The sequence below is a fragment of the Cervus canadensis genome, chromosome 21 (assembly GCF_019320065.1).
Source record: "Cervus canadensis isolate Bull #8, Minnesota chromosome 21, ASM1932006v1, whole genome shotgun sequence".
Lineage (NCBI taxonomy): Eukaryota > Metazoa > Chordata > Mammalia > Artiodactyla > Cervidae > Cervus > Cervus canadensis.
The window spans coordinates 38,141,266-38,166,067 of NC_057406.1; the positions used below are offsets into that span (position 1 = coordinate 38,141,266).

At 38.4% G+C, this 24,802-nt stretch overlaps 1 protein-coding gene across 3 annotated transcripts in view; it reads left to right on the plus strand.

Moving 5' to 3' along the window:
- FAR2 (fatty acyl-CoA reductase 2) overlaps window positions 1–24,802 on the plus strand; it is a 177,246-nt gene that overhangs the window by 93,682 nt on the left and 58,762 nt on the right. For 2 of the 3 annotated variants that reach the window (XM_043440821.1, XM_043440824.1), the window contains exon 1: window positions 3,932–4,098. The exons of the other annotated variant lie outside the window; for it this stretch is intronic. The gene's annotated coding sequence lies outside the window, so the exon portion shown is untranslated. Of the gene's footprint in view, window positions 1–3,931; window positions 4,099–24,802 lie in introns of those variants that run through there. 3 annotated transcript variants of the gene reach the window in all.

The window sequence follows — 24,802 nt, forward strand, 5'->3', positions numbered from 1 at the left end:
CCCTCAGTCTTTCCCAGCATCAGGGTCTTTTCAAATGAATTAGTTCTTCACATCAGGTGGCCAAATATTGGAGTTTCAGCTTCAACATTAACATCAGCTTCAACTGATGTTGAAGCAGTTTCAGCTTCAACATCAGTCCTACCAGCGAACACCCAGGACTGATCTCCTTTAGGATGATTGTTAAGCAGAAGTTATCCTGATACTTGTTAAAAATCGCAAGGAAGATTTTATTCCAGACTATTGTGATAGTGGGAGAGGTTGAACTCAACTCCAAGTACAGACAGGGATGAGTAGGACTTTATAGCTGGTGACAGGATGAGGGAGAGCATGGCAGATTACTAAGAGGAGCTCCTTAAGATATTTATGATATTAAGGTGGGGATGAGGAAAGGAACTTGGTTAGATACCAAGGTGGAGGATGAGGAGCTTGATTGGATTTCAAGAGTGGGAAGGATTCTTAATAAACTGTTTAAGGAGAGTTCTTTTCTACAAATGGATTCAGCAGGTCAAGATTGAGACATTATCAAGAAGAGGGCCCAAAGGAGCCTGACTAAAGTTTTGTCAAGAAGGGAGTCTTGGTGACCATAACCTTTCTACATTTGGATTTACTCACTAATATGGATGATGATCTGACTGTGGCTCAGATTATCAGCTCCTTTTTGCAAAATTAAGCCTCAAATTAAAGAAAGTAGGGAAGCCCATTAGGCCATTCAGGTATGACCTAAATCAAATAGATTCAAAGGACTATATCTGATTGAGTGCCTGAAGAACTGTGGATGGAACTTTATAACATTGTACAGGAGTTGGTGACCCAAACCATCCCCAAGAAAAACAAATGCAAGAAGGCAAAGAGGTTGTTTGAGGAGGCCTTACAAATAGCCATGAAAAGAAGAGAAACATAAGGCAAAGGAGAAAGGGAAAGATATACCCAGCTGAATGCAGAGTTCCAGAGAATAGCAAGATAGATAAGAAAGCCTTAAGTGAACAATGCAAAGAAATGAAGGAAAACAATAGAATGGGAAAGAGTAGAGATTTCTTTAAGAAAATTAGAGACACCAAGGGAACATTTCATGCAAAGATGGGCACAATAAAGGGCAAAAATGGCAAGTACCTAACAGAAGCAGACGAGATTAAGAAAGGGTGGCAAGAATACACAGAAGAACTGTACAAAAAAGTCTTAATGACTCAGATAACCAATGGTGTGATCACTCACCTAGAGCCAAACATCCTGGAGCGTCAAGTGGGCCTTAGGTATTATCATTACTAATGAAGCTAGTAGATATGATGGAATTCCAACTAAGCTACTTCAAATCCTAAAAGATGATGCTTTGAAAGTGCTTCACTCATTATGCCAGGAAATTTGGAAAAACTCAGCAGTGGTCACAGGACTAGAAAAGGTCAGTTTTCATTCCAATCCCAAAGAAAGGCAATGCCAAAGAATGTTCAGATTGCACTCATTTCACATGCTAGCAAGATTATGCTCAAAATCCTTCAAGATAGGCTTTAACACTGCATGAACCAAGAACTTCCAGATGTACAAGCTGGATTTAGAAAAGGCAGAAGAACCAGAGATAAATTGCCACAATACACTTGGATCATAGAAAAAGCAATGGAATTCCAAAACAACATCTACTTCATTGATTGTGCTAAAACCTTTGACTGTGTGGATCACAACAAACTGTGGAATATTCTTAATGACATGGAAATACCAGAAAAATACCAGAATAAAAAAAAAAAATACCAGAAAAAAATCACATTGTCTGCCTTCTGAGAAACCTCTATGCAGAATAAAAAGCAACAGTTAGAACTAGACATGGAACAACAATCTGGTTCCAAATTGGGAAAGGAGTACATCAAGGCTGTATATTTTCACCCTTCTTATTTAACTTATATGCAGAGTACATCATGCGAAATGCCAGGCTGTCTGAATCACAAGCTGGAATCAATTGCAGGGAGAAATACAAACAATCTCAGATATCCAGATGATATCACCCTTATGACAAAAAAATGAAGAGAAGCTAAAGAGCCTCTTGATGAAGGTGAAAAAGCAGAGAGTGAAAAAGCTGGCTTAAAACTCAACATTCAAAAAACAAAGATCATGGTATTCGGTTCCATCACTTCATGACAAATAGATGGGGGAAATGTGGAAACAGTGGCAGATTTTATTTTTGGGGGCTCCAAAATCAATGCAGATGGCCACTGCAACCACAAAATTAAAAGACACTTGCTCCTTGGAAGAATAGCTGTGACAAACCTAGACAGCATATTAAAAAGCAGAGATGTCACTTTGCCAACAAAAGTCCTTATAGTCCAAGCTATGGTTTTTCCAGTAGTCATGTATGGATGTGAGAGTTGGACCATAACAAGGCTGAGCACTGAAGAATTGATGCTTTCAAACTGTGGTACTGGAGAAGACTCAAGAGTCCTTTGGACAGCAAGATCAAACCAGTCCATCCTGAAGGAAATCAACCCTGCATATTCATTGGAGGGACTGAAGCTGAAGCTGAAGCTCCAATACTTTGGCTACCTGATGTGAAGAGCTGACTCATTGGAAGACCCTGATGCTGGGAAAAACTGAGGGCAAGAGGAAAAGGAGGTGACAGAGAATGAGATGTTTGGATGGTATCACTGACTCAGTGGATGTGAATTTTAGCAAATTCAGGGAGATAGTGAAGGACAGGGAAGGCTGGTGTGCTACAGTTCATGGGTCACAAAGTTTCGGACTTGACTTAGCAACTGTCTTCAAAACAACAACAGTGGCCCAATTTGAGCTTCCCAGGTGGCACTAGTGGTAAAGAACCCACCTGTCAATGCAGAAGACATAAGAGATGGGGGTTCGATCTCTGAGTTGAGAAGATCCCCTGGAGGAGGGCATGGCAACCCACTCCAGTATTCTTGCTAGAGAATCCCATAGACAGAGGAGCCTACTGGGCTGCAATCCATGAGGTCGCAAAGAGTTAGACATCACTGAAGCGACTTAGCACACACACTCACGTGGCTCAATTTAGAGTGCTAGAAATACTGTCCTAGTTCTATATCTGTGGAAGATAAGCTCTGTTATCATTCATAATGCTATTGTAGGTGAGTGGAATCAAGGTCTTTATCAGCATGAAGTCTTTTAGCACAACTATACCCACACTGCTAATTTGTTCCAAATGAAATCCAGGAAATCCAATCAAACTCAGAGAATGGTGAGAATATTTGTAGTATTTGTATTGAACTGTTTGCCAGGCACTACCCTGGATAATTTATGTCAATTAATCATGCATATCCTCACTGCAATCTTCTGATGTAAGTACTATTATAATATCATCCTCATCCCAGGATTTCAGGCAGAGAAGCTAAAGCACATAGCAGTTACAAAACATGTCCAAAGTTACTTAATTAAAATATGTCAGAGTTGCAATTGGAACCTAAGTAACATAACTTTTGGAATGGTGCTCCTAACTGCTGTGCATTCCTTTTTCCATGAAATCTCTAGCCCTCCTTTTTCCCAAGCAAATGCAGACAACTGGGAGTTGGGTGAACAGGCAGTAGAAGGATATATTAAGATGTTTGTGGAAGTCCATGTATTTTGGCACATTCTTCACATTTAGAGCTCTTTCTCTCTACTACCTAGTGCCGTACTTTAGATAGCAGGTCACCAGTAATTTTGTTTTGTTGGATGAATGATGAGTGAATAAATTGCTACATGATATTCAGTTCCTGATCACCAGTGAGATAACCAAATTAATGTTTCTCAAACTCTGGCACACCGAGGAGAGCTGCAATGGCAATATTTTAGGACAAGAAAGCATTATCTGCATTTCACAATACACAGGTGATTGCAGCAGTTCCTGGGAGCCCCGCCCACAGAGCCCTCCTGTCAGCTTGGGCTGAGCTGGACCTCCGCCTCATGGATATAACAGTGCAATGAACCTTCCTCTCCTGAGCTTTTAGATATCCACTGATGAGAGGCTGTTGGGTCATGGGATGCTGTGGATGCCCCTACCATTGCTTCTTAGACCTGATTTAAATTCTTCTGCTACATTTCCTGCTCGACTCTTACCTTCACTTTTTGTCCAAGAGAAACCTGAAGCCTGAAAAAGAAAGACAAAAGGTAAGAAGGAAACAAGAAATGAACAGAGTCCCAGATATTGCTAAAGTTATTAGTAGGAGTGACAAGCTAAATGAGCCTTGGGGTGACAGACTGGTTCATTATTTCATTTTCACTTTTCCATGGTCTCCACTATAGCTCATCAGAACTCATTTATCCTAAGAAATCAATTACTTCCTGTGAAGTAGAATCAATAAATCTGCAATGTTCTAAATTGCTTAAAAATGAGTGCTTGGTTCACCTGGGGCCGTGAAGTATAACCCAAATAATGGTTGTGAGTTATTTAAATGTTTGAATGAAGAAAAATTGCTTTTTGCTATGACTGCATGATGTGAAATGCTGAACTTTTGTGGAGGCCAAGGACCAATGGGGTTGGGTGGAGGTGGTTGTTGCTGATCTCTGAAATTCAATTCTGCCCTGAGTGTGTGCATTACCAAGTGTCACTTCAGCATGTCTGGTGGAGGTTGATAGTCTAAGAGTTTTTATATGGGATTCAAACATAGACTACAGTAGCAAGGAACTTGAGAGCTCCACGGAGGAATATGATATTTCAGGTGCATTTGGTTATTTTATTGAATTTGCCTGGAAAAATCAATTTGAAACTTTAATTTGCATACTCAGAGCAGAGGTTAATCATTTCATCTCATGCCTGACAATAGATTTGTGTGTGTTTGTGTGTGTGTGTGTGTTTTCATTAAATAAGCAACTTCAAAGTGTTCAAAAGGCAGCTTGTTGCATTTCATTGGGCATGGGGGAATTGGACTGATACATTCATTCTATAAATATTTTGCCAACATTTTTGCTTCACCTGGCTTCTCCATGGGACATGTTCTAAGTGTTTACAAACCAAAGTAATGATTTATTAGACTTTGGCAGTGTTTTTTAAAAAAGATATTAATAGCACATTTAAATTGCAAAGTGAAATTAGTACAATAATATGAAAGACATATGATTGTATAGACTAACTGAAAGGTCCCTACTCAGTGCTTAATTAACTCATATTCTTTTTTGAAGTAAAGGGATATAAAAGTAATGCTAATTAACTTGTAGTCAGTTAACTTTGTAAATAAAAGACACTTTCAGACTAGTTTCTTATCCTCTCTGAGCCTCAATTTTCTCATTTGTAATAATCATGCTTGCCTCAAATGGTTGATGTAGGAATAAGGATAATACACATGGAACGCTTACCAGAAGGCTTAGCACAGAAGGTCCTGGCTGTTATTGTTATTGCTGCTGTTAGTCAAAGTTCAGGGCTGTAGGATAGCTCCAGTTATGTTTTACTCTAAACAATTAGCATAAATTTTTCCCAGTGGGAAAATTGGATGGAGGGACTCTTTGTACTGCTCTATAATAACAGTGTCAGTGTGAACTTATATAGGACTCTGGCCTTTCTGGCTATCTAATAGGAATGTAGAACAAAGGCTGATGTGGAAATCTTAAGATGAGCAGCAAGAGTTAAGGAACCGATCACGCTCTCCCTGGAGTGGGGCCACCACAGCTTTGCCCAGCAGTTGTTGCCTTGAGTGCACTCAAGGCCTCAGCTTGAGTGAACTCCAAAAATCATTCCAGTGTCCTTTATTTTCAAACTGAACAACTTATAGGGGTGAAGATGCACACTCTTTACCCTGAGCCTTTGTATTTAAGGGCTTCTCGCTAGTTTTGTGCAGAAGGAAACAAGCTCTGGAGACAGAATTCCTGGATTCAAATTCCTGGATTCAAATTCCTGTTCTTATCTTGCCATCAGACTGGCATAGGTTACTTAAGCTCCCTGAGAGGAGAGGCTTCATTAGTCACCTCATGTAGTTATTGTAAGGCTTACGTAAAATAATTGCATGCCATGTGGGACATTTTCTGCAACTGTTGTGCATGCTAAGTCACTTCAGTCACGTTCTACTGTTTGCAACCTTATGGACTGTAGCCCTCCGAGTTCCTTTGTCCATGGGATTCTCTAGTCTAACATACTTGAGTACTAGTCTCAATAAATGTTAGTGACCCATTTATTCCTTTGGTTCGATGATACTTTCACTGAGAAGTGTTAAAAGAGAAACTGAGGCATATTAAGACTTTCAAGAGTTTATTTGAGTGAAAATCAATTAGAATGAGGCAGCACCAAAGCATAAGAGATTAGAAACCTTCTGCTAACAGAGGTTAGAGGAAAGACAATCAATTTTTCAAAAACACTATGAAATAAGTCCTTTTAGGTTTAAATTTTAAACAAGTTATTATGTTTTAAGTATTTTAATATCAGAAACCTTAGGGAAACTTGCTATAAAATTGTTTTTATAGTGATTTATTCCAATTTCTTTCCATCACATTCTGGCAGAAAATATTCATTGTCCCTGAAGAGTGAACATCTCTGATTGGCATATGAAGTATTTGAGAGTTAAACTCATAAAAGAATGTCTTTATCTTAAGCAGAAGATAAACACAGAGACTATTAAGGTTTTGTTTCTTCATTTGCAGGAACTCAGCAATGTTCTTTCTGTAGCTACTTTAGTTTTGACATTCTTTGCAGTTGGGTCAACAATGTTTTTAGAAACATTTCTCCCCATGATATACTATATTCTAAAGCCCATCTTCCCCACTGAGTATGGTATGCTGAGTTTTCCTTTATAGTTTACCTGAGTATGATAATTGATATATTTTGGAATTGTGGTCTGTTTTTAATTCTTCTAAGGATGAGAAACAAAATAAGGTGTGAGGTCCTGAGAGGTGTCTGGCATATTTTAACAGTCTCAAATGAAAAAATCAGGTGTTCAGTTTGGACACTCAGTCATTTCCAACTCTTTGCGACCCCATGGACTGCAACACCCCAGGCTTCCTGTCCATCACCAACTCCCGGAGGTTGAACAGATTCATGTCCATTGAGTCGGTGATGCTATCCAATCATCTCATCCTCTGTCATCCCCTTCTCCTCCTACCGTCAACCTTTCCCAGCATCAGGGTCTTTTCCAATGAGTCAGTCTTCACATCAGGTGGTCAAAGTATTGGAGTTTCAGCTTCAGCATCAGTCCTTCTAATGAATATTCAGGACTGATTTCCTTTAGGATTGACTGGTTGGATCTCCTTGTTGTCCAAGGGACTCTCAAGAGTCTTCCCCAGCACCACAGTTTAAAAGCATCAATTCTTTGGTGCTCAGCTTTCTTTATAGTCCAACTCTCAAATCCATACATGACACTGGAAAAACCATAGCTTCGACTAGATGGACCCTTTCCATCTTTTATGGACCTTTTCCATGCTTTTATGTCTCTGCTTTTCAATATGCTGTCTAGGTTGAACATAGATTTTCTTCCAAGGAGCAAGCATCTTGTAATTTCACGGTACAGTCACAATCTGCAGTGATTTTGGAGCCCAAGAAAATAAAATCTGTCATTGTTTCCACTGTTTCCCCATCTATTTGCCAGGAAATGATGGGACCAGATGCCATGGTCTTAGTTTTCTGAATGCTGAGTTTTAAGACAACTTTTTCGCTCTCCTCTTTCACTTTCATAAAGAGGCTTTTAGTTCTTCTTCTCTTGCTGCCATAAGGGTGGTGTCATCTGAATGTCTAAGGTTATTGATATTTGTCCCAGCAATCTTGATTCCAGCTTGTGCTTCATCCAGCCTGGCATTTTGCATGATGTACTCTGCATGTAAGTTAAATAAACAGGGTGACAACATACAGCCTTGATGTACTCCTTTACAGATTTGGAACCAGTCTGTTCCAAACTCAGGTGTGAGGCTTGGGAAACTGATTTTTGAACGAGTTCTACAAGTAGTCCATATGGGCATCACTATTCTAGAAATTCTACTTTAAATTCATGATATACCAGCTGACAACTTCATCTCTCAAATTAAAGAAAACACTTATGTGAAAAATAAAATAGTCCTGAGAAGCAAAAAGAAATTGGTTGCTGAAGTAAAGGCGTCAAAAGTTTGTAGTGTAAACTTTGAGGCTTTTATTTTATTTCATTTATCTTTTAATTGAAGTATAGTTGATTTACAATGTTGTGTTAGTTTTAGATGTAAGCACAGTGATTGAGTCATATATATATGTATAGGGTAAAGAATTTAAAAATATATATATATATATATATGGTATATATATTCTTTTTCAGATTCTTTACCTTTTATAGATTATTACAAAACATTGAATGAATTTCCCTGTGCTATATAATAGGGCTTTGTTGGCTATTTTATGTAGAGTGGTGTGTATATGCTAATCCCAAAGGGGTGCAGATACAAGATTTATTTGTATGCTTCATTCACTCAACAAACACACATTGTACACCTATCACCTATCACAGCTCAAATTGCTGGGGATACAAAAATAAAAAGGAAACAGCCTTCCCTATCAAGTATTTCTCAGTCAAACAGGAAAGAGAATACATGTGTAGCAACAGAACAGAGTTTCTGAGAGCCATAGGAGTACAGCCATGGCTAGATGTACACCCTGGCACTTTGGGAACCTAGATTTTCGCAAGTCAGAGAAGAGACGGGTATGTTAGTATGGCCTTTGATGCTGTAAAAGAGTGTATTTCAAGGTGGTTTCGAATCCAAACGGAGAAGGCAATGGCACCCCACTCCAATACTCTTGCCTGGAAAATCCCATGGATGGATGAGCCTGGTAGGCTACAGTCCATGGGGTCACGAAGAGTCAGACACTACTGAGCAACTTCACTTTCACGCATTGGAGAAGGAAATGGCAACCCGCTCTAGCGTTCTTGCCTGGAGAATCCCAGGGGCAGGGAAGCCTAGTGGGCTGTGGTCTATGGGGTTGCACAGAGTCGAAGACGACTGAAGAGACATAGCAGCAGCAGCAGCAGAATCCAAATCCAAGAATTCAGATTTTGTAGTTTATCCCTGAGAAGAGACAAATACTGACTTCCCTGATAAGATTGGCTATGATATTAACAAATATTATTTCTAATATGATATAATGAAGTGTGTTAATATTTGGAAGATCTGCGTAATTCAGTGAATTGTTATTTTCCAAATGACCAATCATTATACTATAAAATTATGCATGTGTAAAAGAGTCATCTAAATAGTGAGATAGACCAATGATCTTAGTGCAACAGAATACGAAAAGTTCACTAATATGGTCCACGTTGTACTAAACTTTAAAAGTGTAATTTGCCAAGTTTTTGGCATAATATAAAAAAGTATATCCATAATTATCTAGAAAGGCTTTCTAAATACATATCTGTGTAAGGCCAGACTTTCTCCATATGTTTGACAAAAATAATATAACAGATTGAATAGAGAAACAGATATAGAAGTCTAGTTGCTTCTACTAAGGCAGCTATTAAAGAAGTTTGTAAAAATGTAAAATGGTGCCAACCTTCTCAATATAGATTTTTTTTTTAATTTTGGAAAATATTAGTCACTATTCAAAACAGTCACTTTTCAAAAAACATGTTGTTTCTGTTAACATTTAATGAGCTTATCATGGTTTTAAATAAGTAAGTATTTTAAAATATCAGTTTTATTTTCAAATATGTGAAGTATTGGTAGTCATAACCACATAAAGGCTATTTGGGATATTCAGTAATTTTGGGTATAAAAGATTCTGAGACAAAAAAGTTAGAGAACAGGTGGTTTAGCTGATCCTAGCAAGAGAGAGACTATTTTACTTATGCTGAACTGTAGGTACATAGAAACAGCATATAGTGACACTTAACCCTAAGAGAAAAGTAATTGGTTGTGTTGCTTATTGATTAAAATATGCTTCACAGATTGCAGCCCAGGAAGTTTTAAGGAGATCTAGCAAGTTTTATCTGGAGAAGGCAATGGCAACCCACTCCAGTACTCTTGCCTGGAAAATCCCATGGGCAGAGGAGCCTGGTGGGCTGCAGTCCATGGGGTCGCGAAGAGTCAGACACGACTGAGCGACTTCACTTTCACTTTTCATTTTCATGCATTGGAGAAGGAAATGGCAACCCACTCCAGTGTTCTTGCCTGGAGAATCCCAGGGACGGGGGAGCCTGGTGGGCTGCCGTCTATGGGGTTGCACAGAGTCAGACACGACTGAAGCAACTTAGCAGCAGTAGCAGCAGCAAGTTTTATCAGTCAGAGTTCTTTGGTTGAAAGCAACAGAAACCAACTAAGACAACTGGGTTAGTTTTCTATTTTTGTTTAATAAACTCCTCAAAATAAAGCAGTCTAAAACAACAAGTAAATATCATCTCATAGTTTCCATGCAGTTTTAGAACCCATGGAACTTGTTTTTCAAAATCAGTAGAAGAATCTCTTTCTTTAGGAAGACAGTAATTCTTATAAGGGAATCACTGATTAGATTAGGCCCAAAAAGGATGATCTCCCTTTTCACTTAACTGAGGACATTAATTACAATAAGGTAACATAAACATGGGAGTATAAATCATCATCATTCTTCTGGTTAGAAGCAAATTACTAGTCCTTCCCATTTCCAAGGGAAGCGGATTACGAAGTAAATCATTGGGGATCATTTTAGGATCTGCTTACCATAGTAATGTAAACAAGTAGAGAATTTATCAAAAGAAAATGAGGTAACCACACAGTCAAAGGAATGGCTAAAAGTCAGTCTTGGAGAAAGCAAGAAGCCCTTTTCCATTATCCTGAAAGCTATCAAAGACTTGCTTGCTTTTTGTATCAAGAGAACAAGTATTAATTGACTAAATTATCTAGTCAACATGCCAGCACTAGGTGAATCAACTCCATATTTTTTTTAATGTTGTGTCCCTTTACTCAAAATTAAAGATCCTCCTCCTTGGCTCAGTGGGGCAGAGGGTCTTGAATGACAGCCCCTTGAAGACTATCCACAATGGAGAAAGAGGTGCTGCCTCAAAAGGAGGTTTTGGGACAGTAGAAGGTGAAAGATGCTGGAAGGTCAAAACACAGGTGTCCACAAAAGCCATCAGAATCAAAGGTAGCATAACTTTTCAAAGAGCAAAGGCAGAGTAATATTATCCTTCAATAATATGTACTTATGATGTAAAATCTAACAGATCTTTTATACTTATGAGCTCAAGTTTTGAGGAAAAAAAAAACTTCTGAATACATCGTTATTATATATTCCCATTGACTTGTTTTTGAATGACATGGAGTAGTTTCACATTATATTTTGTTTATTTCATTTATTTCTTGTTGCTATGAAAGGAGGACAGACAGCTTTTTGGGGTTTTAAGCAAAAAAATTATTTAGAAATTATTTCCTCATTATATTAGTTCTTCCCAATGACTATCCAGTTGTCTTAATCTTCCTTCCAATGTTCCTTTTATCCTATACCTGAGATGTTCTCTCCTGCCCTAATTTTCTAGCCATCATCAATCATTCCAGTAACATCCAAAATTGCTCTTCCTCTATCAAGAAGACAAAGTTTATATTCCTCTGACTCCAGCTTCTGACCAGAGCACCTCCTAAAAATCACTTTAACACTGTGTATACAAAGTAAAATTTCTGGTATTTTTATCCCCACTGTCTGGTTGGAATCAACCTTTCCTTAATATACAAATAACATTAGCCTCTCATCCCAGGCATTTTGGGAAATTTCCAAGAATGCTTGGTAGGCTTATATTCTCCTGATTACCTCTTATTCTGAATTACTGCTCCCACTGAATTCTTCATTCCTCTTCTTATTTGCTCATCACCTGTTGTGGTTACTCTTTTTTTTTTTCTTGTGCATATGTGCGAAATTTTTCCTTTTTTTTCTCCCCCAATCATCTATTTTTTTTTTTATTTTTATTAGTTGGAGGCTAATTACTTTACAATATTGTAGTGGTTTTTGCCATACATTGACATGAATCAGCCATGGATTTACATGTGTTCCCCATCCCGATCCCCCCTCCCGCCTCCCTCCCCATCCCATCCCTCTGGGTCTTTCCAGTGCACCAGCCCTGAGCACTTGTCTCATGCATCCAACCTAAGCTGGTGATCTGTTTCACCCTTGATAGTATACTTGTTTCAATGCTATTCTCTCAGAACATCCCACCCTCGCCTTCTCCCAGAGTTCAGAAGTCTGTGGTTACTCTTTCCCTACCTCTTCTGATGGCAGACAAGGTTGCCTTTACAAAGAGTACCACTAACATAAATGTATAGCAGGGACTTCCTCAAGGCATGAGCTAACACAGAGAGATTATAGCACAAAATCTAAAAAAAAATTTTTATTTCACTGTACTTATCTCACTGCTTCATTATCTACAGCACAAATTTTTATTCACATTCCTTTTCCCCAGAGAGCTCCCACCATTGCAGTCAGGCCCTCTCTCTTCTCTCTAGAATATCTCCCCCCTTTATATAATGTATATACTTCCTGTCATGTGGAAGGGGTGAGATGTGATTGTTATCATGACTAAACATGCCTGTAGTTGTAAAAAGAAATGATCTGTATAACAGAATTTCTCCCTTCCTCATAACTTTGAATTGTAAATCTCTATGTATAATATCATCACTTTACATTTTACTAGTATTATCTTTTTTTTTCTTTGTAAGCTTTTCCTGAGGAGAAAAATGCTTTATATCTGTTAAAAATGTTTCTAGGCATATCTGAGCCAACACCAATTCCAGATACAATTTTTTTTGGTGGGAGGAGTGGGGGAGATGATATAATTGAAAAGGATAATTAAACTGTGGAATTATTCACTGAGAAAAGTTATACATTTTTTTAAAATGCTAGAAATGTTATTGAATTTTTAAAGGACAGTTTTGAAAATGTCATTCTGAACTTGTACTAAAGAAAGGTTAAGGTCAGTATATGCTGCATGTATGATGTGTGTATATGTGTGTGTACATGTATAATGTATGGCTATTTATATATGTGTGTAAACATGTGCTAAGATGCTCCTCCACTTCTCTGTCATTTTTGTCCTTTAGTAGCACTGTGACTTTTCTCTTTAAATTTGATAGAAATCTAAAAATACTTTCTCAAGAAAAGGAAGGAGGAATTTCTGAAGTTTTTGATTAATTTTACCTACATAGCCTGCAAATTGTGGTTTCTATTTTTAATGTGTCTTTACTCAATTTCCTTTTCTTTTCTTCAGCCTGTTCTTCCCTTCCTCTTGTCTCGCCAGATCTATGTATTTATTTATTTTTACTTTCACATACTGAGGTATTTTTTTGCAGACTGCCCTGCAATCTGACAGTGTGTCCTTTGATGTATTCTGAGCTGCTTTTTCAAAAAAAAACCATGACATATAAAATCCCTGCTTTCCTTCCTGTGTGAATATTTGACTTAAAAACCAAACAGTCTGCTTTCTGCTGCTGCACATCCCAGCAGTGGGACCTGTGCTGCTCACTGCCTGTCTCACCTTTCGTGCCCCAGGAGGTACCTCAGCTGCTCCAGGGAGTGGTTGATCCTGAGAGAGTTGCTGATGGTGGGCAGAGTTCCTTAGAGGTGAGGAGCCCCCCTTTGGTCCCTCCAGAAAAGTCACTTGCATTTGCTCACTCCGTGACGGTGAAGGATGGCAGGCATGGAGGCCACCTGGCTTCTTAGCATGCTGAGTCTGAACATTCAGCATGAGCCTTGCCTCTCCATATATTTTTTGCACATCCATTTCAATGCACAGTATTTCATGTTACACAAAAGGATTCATACAGGCTTTGACACAAAACTTGAGGATTTCTGTGGAACTGGAGAGCAAAGTTTCTGTGAGTTTTGAAGCCTTACCCTTGGCACCTTTATTTCATTTAGAACAGGGTCGGGGAGATCCCCTGGAGAAGGAAATGGCAACCTATTCCAGTATTCTTTCCTGGGAAATCCCATGGACAGATGAGCCTGGTGGGCTACAGTCCATGGGGCCACAAAACAGTCGGACATGACTAAATAAAAAATAATCCAAATGACAAAACATAGCAACTAAAACAAAAAACTTATTTCCTTTAAGATTTTATTGTTCTTAATCAATACTGTCCTCCCTTTCTTGACCTCTGAGCACTTTTATACAAGTAAGTTTACCCTGCACTCTAAATTAGTGAATATACAGATGCTAAAAATCTGCATCATGGAGGTAGCAAGTTATTTTTAAGGGCCTTTAAAGTTACATAGAGGCCCACACTCAATACAATACATCCCCTAGGAATGAGTTCTGTTCAGAGAGCACATTCGTAAGTCCAGTTTGTTTGTAAATCCAACAAGGTTAGCCTAGGTACCCAATTAACACAATTGGCTATAACCTATTGTATTGTAATAGGTTTATAATTCTTTTCACACAAATAATACATTAAAAAACAAACACAAAATAAAGAAAACATTTTTAATCTTACAGTACAGTACCTTGAAAAGTATTTAGTACAGCACAGCAGCTGGCATACAGGAGCTGGCATTGGGTGAACAGGAAAGAAGAGTTATTAACTAGAGGAAGGAGAGGTGGTGGGAGATGTGAAGTTGAAGGATCGTCAGCAATAGGAGATGGAGGTCAAGCTGCAATTTCATTCACACCTGATGTTGATGGCAAAAGTTCTGTTTCCTTGCTGGATTCAATTCTATCTATCCTCTTATAAAAATGATCCAGTGATGTCTGGGTAGTAGCTCTTTTTTTTTTTTTTCTTGTCATAGATGACATCCTGGGCTTGAAATAAAGATATTGTATTACCGTACTCTTTACAGCACTATACAGTGAAGTACACAAAAGCATAATCTCTTGTAGAGGATGTACACACATTACAATGTATACCAGACACATGGACTAACTTACATGATTAGACATGTGAATGCAGATTTGCATCTTTGAAAGTTTGCAACTTGAAGGTTCGTATGTAGGGAACTTACTGTAAATGAAATGTCCTAATTCAGTCATTGGCATGCAGCAGACATGGGCAGCACTGTGGTCCCATGAATCAGAGACAACACAGAGGATTATTTCCCTGTGAACAACTCAACTCTCTTCACCTGCTGGACTCTAGACCTGTTCATACTTTCAATTCATGATAAAGAAAAATGGAATTAAGTTTACCATTATAATCTGAGGCAGTTCCTTAAACTTTTTTTTTTATTTCCATTTTCACTGGTTTTTATTTGTAAATAATTGTTAAATTTGGACAAATGTTTTTAAAATGATATTTATCAGAAGTATTTTTTTCCCATTTATTTTTATTAGTTGGAGGCTAATTACTTTACAATATTGTAGTGGTTTTTGTCATACATTGACATGAACTCTTAACAGTGCATCTATGAAATTTTTGGCTAAACCAGCAGACCCGTAGATGACTGTTATACTACTTGGAGTCACTAAAGGAAGTGACTTAAAAGGACAAGGAAAGATAAAATCATCCCAAAATACAAATTAGGTTTAACAGAGGACAATAGAAGAAAAACTTATTTTTTCTACATTCGGGTAATGTTTAATGGAGTATCTATGGAATTAATGAAACCAGATTCAAAACCTAGCTTTGCCACTCATGTGCCCCCATCCAGAAGTTAATCTCTGTAAAGATCCCTTACCTGTAAAAGGAGTAGAATAGTTTTGTGGAAATAAATGAAGGCGTACCAAATGAGAATAAGCAAAGTCTGTTTATTCTGAGCTGGCAATAGCAAGAAAGTCAGCAATTGCCACCTGCATTTTGGCACAGACTCAGAAGCAGGTGCAGGAGCCAGGAAGGCATTATAGTAGAAAAAGGGAAGCCGCAGTTGTGCCCTGACTGGGGGCTGTTGGGGAGTCTGTAGGCCGGCTCACTAGGAGTGGGGCATTCTGCATGATAGATCAATGCTATGTATTTGGCTTGCTCTGGTTGGTGCTAAGTGGAAGGGGGGACAAAAAATTAGGGGAACTGTTGATTATGAATCAAGCCCTGACTCTTTGGGGCCAACTGTTATGGAAGTTATTGTTCAGCTTCCTGGATCGTCCCTAGAGATAGCAATTTGACTTTCTGAAAATCTGACTTCTAGCTGGCTGGCTTCCCAGGTTGTTTGTTATAGATAGCGGGTTGGGATCTTGGGCAGATTGTTGCAGGTTATGAGTCAAAGTTCTATTTTTTTAATATATTCTGGCCATGGTTCATTGGTATATTCAGTCTCAGTTATACCCATGAATGGCATTCATCACAAGGGAACCACATAGCAGATGCTCAATAAATAGAAATTCAGTCTCTGCAAGTATTTGAAACCAGTACTGTCTGGTGCATTTTCCTTGATGTCAGTGTTAGGTAGATGTGGGAGAAGTCAGATGATGCTGGCATAAGGTCCTTCTCTGGAAAGTTATGTCAGAGTTGGCAGGTACTTTATTACTTGTGGGAAAAACATCTGTGAATACCTTAGGAGAACCTAAAAGCTGTACATTCCATCAATTTCATTTCTAGGAACTGTCTAAGCCCAAAAGGAACTCCAGGATCCTAACAGGTCTCTAAATTCATCCTGAGTTTAAGATGTGTTCTGGGGAAGCCAATGAGCTTAAAGACACTTGTGACTGTTAATAGTTCAATAATAAAAACACTCTCATTGTGAAGAGAGATGAAGTACCTTATCCTGAACAGGTGGGTATCATGTCCGTCCTTGTATCCCCAACATCTGGCACAATACCCAGAACACCATACACACTTATTCAGCAGCTGAATGATTGAATGGATGAATTTCTCAACTTAGATCAAGTAGCTATTGCAAAGATAGTAGGGGGTCCCCTTGCCTGTTATTTCCTATGTAATTTAGATATTTGTTATGTTTTATTCTTCACTAGAACCCTTAAACTCTGATTGAACTAAAAATAATCAAGTAATTGATCACTTAATTTATAATGATAGAAAAAAATCATTTTGGTCACTCTTTGGTCACTTTCTTCCCCACAAATGCTGAATTCTGGAAAGAATGTGTCAATGAACACACTAAATGGAATTTTAAATCCCTGTTCAGTGAACTGGAAGGAAAGATGACTTAAAGTAGCTTATAAGTGTCCATGTGAAATGGTGCCTAATTTGAACTTTAAATGCTAAACTTATTCAAATGATTTCACAGAAATATATTCCAAGCCAGTTGGTTCACACAGCCTCTTGGGAGCTGTTCATCTCAAAGTGACAGGCAGAACAACTTGCATTTTGTGTGGCAGAGTCCCCAGAGACCAGGATTTCAGACATAAGGACCTGAATTACCGTCCAGCCATTATTAGAGTGCACTTCATCCTCCGCGCATCAATTTGTTCATTGATTCATCACTTAAATAACATTGATTGAGCACCTTGAGTTTACTAGGCACTAGAGATAAACAGTGAAGCCACTGTCCTTAAAGGGTTCAAGGGTATGATATAAAATCAATGATGAACATAAATGCAGCTAGAGGCAAGAGCAGACTGAATTTGTTCATTCGATTACAGTATCTGGAGCACACAATGATGACTAAGATTTCTGCCCTTGAAGAACTCTAGTTCCTGTACAGCAGAAAACTCATGTACACAAATATGAGCGTGAGAACATGGTTACTTAGTCAGATAAAAAAACAAAATATCCTTGCAGTGTTTCTACCATTTATCCCTTCCCTTCCAGCCTCATTGACCCAACAGTAAAATGTGTCAGGTTTTGTCCAACCTTTCTTTAAATTAAATCCCCCCACCAAAAAAATGCTCCCATTTTATAAATGAAAAAAACAGCATCTAGTGATGTCTAAATCACTTACCTAAAGTCATGGCTAGTAAATAGTGGAAGTTGAAACTCACATCTCCCCTATTTAGATGTTATTACTCCTCTAATTATATAAAGCTTTTCACATATAACCAGTGGAAGACTCCCACCCAGATCTACTGGGTCAGAATGGGGTAGGGGGTGGAGAGAAGGCTGTGGATCTGCAGTTTGAATAAAGAATACCATGTGAGAACCATACTGTGTTGCCCCTCATTGAATTCTTCCTTACCTTCAGCCATTGAAATAGATTGGACCATTGAAACAGACTCCATTCTCAGACCCTCTTGTGCATTATCAGTCACTTGTTTAAAGTCTTCTGCCCTTGTAGAGACCTACCTCTTTATCTGGGTACTGATTTTCCCACAGTCTGTTGTCAACTACTCTTTTGGCCAAGGATTCCTTGACTTCTTTTTAGGTATTATCTCCTACAGCCAGGCTAGTGTGTTTTTAGTGTACATACCAAACTTTCTCATATCCCTTTGCTGTATTATCATCACTACCTTAAATACCTTCTGAATTTCTGCATCTCCCATCATACACCTTATTCAAAAACCAGTTTCACAGTAAATAGATGATTTACTGTTCACCCTCAAAAGAAGTAAAAACTCCTCTCTAAAGTAATTTTAATATTTTATATTGTTATATATGAATAACATATAGTATCTTATACTTTATATAGTGTTATATCTATGCCAGACTTTCCCTTTTACCATCATGGTATATGAATTCATTTCCTGATTTAATTCAGGCCCTTAGAAGATAGGCCAGAGTCCAGACTCAGGAATTCTTCTTTTGTTTGGGTTTTTTGGTCATGCCTCATGGCAGGTATGTGGGATCTTAGTTCCTTGACCAGGGATCAGACCTGTGCCTCCTGCAGTGGAAGCCCAGATTCTTAACCACTAGACTATCAGGGAAGTCCTCAGAAATTCTTGTATCTTCCCCTTTGCCCCACATCTCTATCATAACACAGAATTCAAAAGGAAATAAAAATTCATTTTTGATCGATAAGTACACATCAATGTGTACTAGATACAAAATGGTTAATAATAAATTGCATTGGCCTATACATGCTGAAATAATGGTTCTAATTTAGAACTAGATGGCAGAGGTTAGTCTGTGAAACAGCAGCTTACAAAGATATGAAAAATATTCTATCCCTGTCCACATTAAAATGAACAGAGTGGATTTTACAAATCCTGTAAATACTGTGAAAAGCATATGAAACATAGGTTATTTGATTGGATAGTATATGTTAATCAGCATCATAAAAGAGTTTGGTGTTATTCACTCAGTCATGTCCAACTCTTTGCAAACCCATGGGCTGTAGCCTGCCAGGCTCCTCTGTCCATGGGATTCTCCAGGCAAGAATGCTGGAGTGGGTTGCCATTCCTTTCTCTAGGGGATCTTCCTGACCAGGTCTCCTGCATTGTAGGAAGATTCTTTACCATCTGAGCCACAGTCATTTAAATAACATAGAAACTGGAGAAGGAAACAGAGTGCTTTTATTTTTTATTTATTTATTTTAATTGGAGGCTAATTACAATATTGTGGTGGTTTTTGCCATACATTCACATGAATCAGCCATGGCTGTACACGTGTTCCTCATCCTGATCCTCCCTCCCACCTCCCTCTCCATCTCATCCCTCAGGGTCACCTCAGTGCACCAACCCTGAGCACCCTGTCTCATGCATTGAACCTGGACTGGTGATCTATTTCACATATGATAATATACATGTTTCAATGCTATTCTCTCAAATCATTCCACCCTCTCTTTCTCCCACAGAGTCCAAAAGTCTGTTATTTACATCTGTGTCTCTTTTGCTGTCTTGCATATAGGGTCATCGTTACCATCTTTCTAAATTCCATATATATGTGTTAATATACTGTATTAGTGTTTTTCTTTCTGACTTACTTCGCTCTGTATAATAGGCTCCAGTTTCATCCACCTCATTAGAACTGATTCAAATGCATTCTCTTTAATAGTTGAGTAATATTCCATTGTGTATATATACCACAGCTTTCTTATCCATTCGTCTGCCGATGGACATCTAGGTTGCTTCCATGTCCTGGCTATTGTAAACAGTGCTGTGATGAACACTGGGGTACACGTGTCTCTTTCAATTCTGGTTTCCTCAGTGTGTATGCCCAGCAGTGGGATTGCTGGGTCATATGGCAATCTTGAGAAAGAAGAATGGAACTGGAGGAATCAACCTGCCTGACTTCAGGCTATACTACAAAGCTACAGTCATCAAGACAGTATGGTACAGGCTTTTATTTCTTTGTTCAAGTTACCATCAAACAGTCAGCATAAGAACTTGCCCCAAATGCAGTTTTTATGGATGGTGTCTGTCTGATAGCTTGTACTTTGTTGTATAAAACCTGTATTTTTCTTCTCATTTTTTTATAGCTACTACCCATGGCTTAGTACTAATATGAAGTATATGATTTTTTCACATCTTTAAGTACATTCTCTTAAAGACAAGTACCTAAAATCTTTGTGATAAAATTCATTGCACACTGTCAGAGAAAAATAGGAGTGCTGTTTGTGATTTATTGTTCTTCTGACATGGGATAGATTCCCAGGGAGAGAATTGTAAAAGAGAAAGCGTTAGCTTTACTTCAGAACTTAGTCCTTCATGAAGCCCTAGCTGTGTATTTCCAAATGCATAGGATAATTACCTTTATTCAGATGTTTCCTGTCAATTAATTGGCACAGATTATGATCAGGAGCTTTAATGAAGAAATAAGGATTTCTGATTTAGTGTATCATATCAATGTATGTATAATCAACTAACCTTTATATCAACCTTTAAAAAAGATATAATTTACCACAAGATTCAAGAGTAGTTGAATTCAGTCACATCTTTAGGGTCCACTCTTAATTGCAGATCTCTTGCTATTTCTACCAGATCTGCAGGCCCCTCCTCCACTGAAGCTTCAGACTCCTCAAAGTCATCCCTTAGGGTTGGAATCAAATTCTTCCAAACTATTTTTAGTGTTGAGATTTTTACTTCCTCCCATGAATCACAAATGTTTTTGATGGCATCTAGAATGATGAATTCTTTCCAGAAGGTTTTCAACTTATGTTGCCCAGATCCATCAGCATAATCACTGTGTATGGCAGCTATAACCTTCAGTTCAGTTCACTTCAGTCCCTCAGTCATGTCTGATTCTTTGCAACCCCATGCACTACAGCACACTAGGCTTCCCTGTTCATCACCAGCTCCCAGAGCTTACTCAAACTCATGTCCATTGATTCAGTGATGCCATCCGACCATCTCATCCTCTGTCATCCCCTTCTCCTGCCTTCAATCTTTCCCAGCATCAGGGTCTTTTCCAATGAGTCAGTTCTTCGCATCAGGTGGCCAAAGCATTGGAGTTTGAGCTTCAGCATCAGTCCTTCCAATGAACACTCAGGACTGATTTCCTTTAGGATTGACTGTTTGCTCTCCTTGCTGTCCAAGGGACTCTCAAGAGTCTTCTCCAACACCACAGTTCAAAAGCATCAATTCTTCAGTGCTCAACTTTCTTTATATTCCAACTCTCACATCCATACATGACTACTGTAAAAACCATAGCTTTGACTAGACAGACTTTTGTTGGCAAAGTAATGTCTCTGCTTTTTAATATGCTATCTAGGTTGGTCATAGCTTTTATTCCAAGGAGCAAGTGTCTTTTAATTTCATGGTTACTGTCACCTTCTGCAGTGATTTTGGAGCCCGAGAAAATATAGAAAATCTATGTCATGTCACCTCGTAAAAGAAATAGTCTTTAATTCTAAGCAGAGCATGAAAAAGTGTGTTGGTTTACTATTCATTTGGTTAGGTTCCTTTTTCCATTGGGTTAATAGATCAACCATTCTTTTATTCATAACCTGACTCAATTTTTACTTCACCAGGAGGAAATAGGAAGCATCAGATTTACATTTGATTGTGATTCTCTTGATATGATTTTGGAATCATCACATGCTGACTGAAGTTTGATTTACCTATAAACAATAGTAACAATATCATGTACTTTTATAATACTTCACCAGTTAACAAGAATGTTTGCATATTAATTATCCACACTTAACAGGGTATAGCACACAGTAGGTACAAAATACATCTATTGAATCAATTATGATGAAGTGATGTTTTAAAATTATATCTTTCTCATTTGTTATTTCTGTTAAAATTGCAGGGTTTGTTTTTGTTTTTTTTTTTTTTTGATGACTTCCTAAGGAGTTAAGAAGCAAAGTAGGAAGAATGTGTTGAGGTGATTGCTAAGCTTTGTTTTTTAAGCCAGCCTGGACCATCCTTCCCCAGCTGGGACAGCTTCCAAATTGGTTTCTCTTGATGATGGAGCATTGCTAATTGAATTAGTGAGGCCTGTGCCCCAACACCCCTGGGGGTTATTAATTCCTCCATCAAGATCTTAAAAGTTCTCCCAGAAAAACTTTACATAACAAGCGCACAGTGAAAAGTATCTAAGTTCATTGCTGAATTACATAATGGGATATACTCAGGAAACCAGTGTTATAAAAAAAGAGCTCTCTGATGATAACTTTTCTTTCACTAAGTTCTTGACCAACAGATATGTGACTTACATATGGATTTTTTTTCATAGAGACAGCATATTTAATTTTCCTGGTTTGTACTAAAATAAAATCATACTTTTTTCTGTGGGGAAGGGGGCTTTTTTCTCTTCCTCTTTTACATAGATGGATATCCAAGGAACTAAGAATAGATGACTTGCCTGTTTTACTTAGGAAAACAAGTAAGAAACTATTTGATTATGCAAACATTCCTAGTCCTTTCAGATGTCACTTTTCTCTTTATATTATTTTAAAATATATTGTTATATATTGCATTTGGTTAGAGATATACTGATTTCTTTAAAATTGTTTCTAAGCTGTTGAGAAAGCCTAGCAATTTGTATATTTCCTCTTCTCATGTAAAAGATATTCCTTGACTCAGAAATTGGGAATCATTGCCTTTCATGGGTATTTCTTTTTGCCCTGGCTTTTGTGCCTCTGTGTGTGTGTGTGTGTGTGTGTGTGTGTCTGTGTGTATGTGACTAGAATGGACTTGGGCACTGTAACCCATGTAAAGCCATGGGCTCTCTGCTGTGCTGTGCTTAGTCGGTCAGTTGTATCTACTCTTTGTGATCCCATGGATCACTGACTGTAGCCTCCCAGGCACCTCTGTCCATGAGGATTTTCAAGGCATGAATACTGAGGTGGGTTGCCATGCCCTTCTCCAGGGGATCTTCCCAACCCAGGTCTCCCGCATTGCAAGCAGACTCTTTATCAGCTGAACTACAGGGAAGCCCCCAAGGGCTCTGACCAGAATCTAATTAGGGCCCTTTTATCACTATGTTGTCCTTTCAGTTATAAGATGAATATGTTTGGGGGATTTAATGGGCAGATAGTGATTATGGTTAACAGTACTGTATTATATATTCAAAAGTTGCTAAGAGAACAGATTTGGAAATGTTCTCACCACAAAAAAGGTAATTATGTGAGGCTAAGGATGGTGTCAGCTAACACAATGAGGTTAATTATTTTGATACATTTGTAAGTGTATCAAATCAGAACATTTGTATGCCTTAAATTTACACAGTATTATATTTCAACTATATCTCAATAAAGCTGAGAGGAGGTAGGGGAAGAATTATGTATTCCTGAGATTAAAATTTGATGAATCCTGATAAGGTGGAACATACATTTACTTAAGATCCAAATAAATACAAAATCAGTTAAGAGACCAGCAGGATGGACTACAGATTGGGCTGCAGAAGCCCATGGATGGAAGAGATTGAAATAGGCTATGAGACTTGTAGGTTCAGTGACTTATATATGGATTTTTAAGGCTTGAATTATTGAGATCTCTGTTGGCTATCATAAAAGATCTGTCCATATTTTCACAAATGTATAAAAATCAAGAACGAGTATCCTACCTCTGTGCTGCAAAGATGGAACAATGTGACAGATATTTGTTCCATTATAGAGTCTTACTCCAGGATGGAAAAGGTGGATATAGATTATTGTTGAGTGACTTTGCACACTTATCCAAAAATGTCCATGTCGCTGTCCACGCATGTTTGTGTGTGTTAGTCTGCTCAAGTTGCTGTGAGAAAAGACCACAAACTGGGTGTCTTAAACCACAGACGCTTGTTTCTCACGGTTCTGAAGACTGGAAGGCCATGATTAAGGTGCTAGTAAATTCAACTTCTGGTGGAGCTCTCTTCTTACCTTGTAGACAACTGCCATCTCACTGTGTCCTTACGTGGTCTTTCCTCGTGGCCGTTGCAGGAGAAATTGTTCTCTGGTGCCCCCTCCTCTGCCTTCCGGGACACTGCTGCTGCTAAGTCGCTTCAGTCGTGTCGGACTCTGTGCGACCCTATAGACAGCAGCCCATCAGGCTCCCCCGTCCCTGGGATTCTCCAGGCAAGAACACTGGAGTAGGTTGCCATTTTCTTCTCCAATGTGTGAAAGTGAAAAGTGGAAGTGAAGTCGCTCAGTCGTGTCCGACTCTTCGAGACCCCATGGACCGCAACCTACCAGGCTCCTCCATCCATGGGATTTTCCAGGCAAGAGTACTGGATGGGGTGCCATTGCCTTCTCCGATTGGGACACTAGTCCTATCCAATTTGCGCCTCATTCTTATGATCTCATTTAACCTGAAATACCTCTCAAAGGCCTTGTCTCCAAATACCATGATATTAGAGACAGGGGCTTCAACATATGAATTTAGAGGGGACACAGTTCAGTCCATAACACTGTGTAATGTCAGTTGAGCCACACCTTTAAATACATCTTAAATGTATTTAAATACACCTTTAAATACACACACTTTAAATACATCTTAAAATAAGGGAATTTGTTTTCCAAGTTTCGTTGTATTTCTAGTGCCCACAAAAAAAGAGACTATAAAAATGCCAGCTGCTATTTCTTCCTAAGCACTTTTTGAAAGTATTTATTATTTAATATTTATCATTAAATGCTCTTTTAAATCATGGGGAAAATTAAAGACATGAAGCAAAACTCTTTACCATTAATCCCATCACACTGTTATACAATCACTGTCATTTATTTCCTTCCAATCTTTCAATGGGGGTTTGTGATAAACATTGTCATGTCTTTACAAGTTCTTGTTCTCCTTTG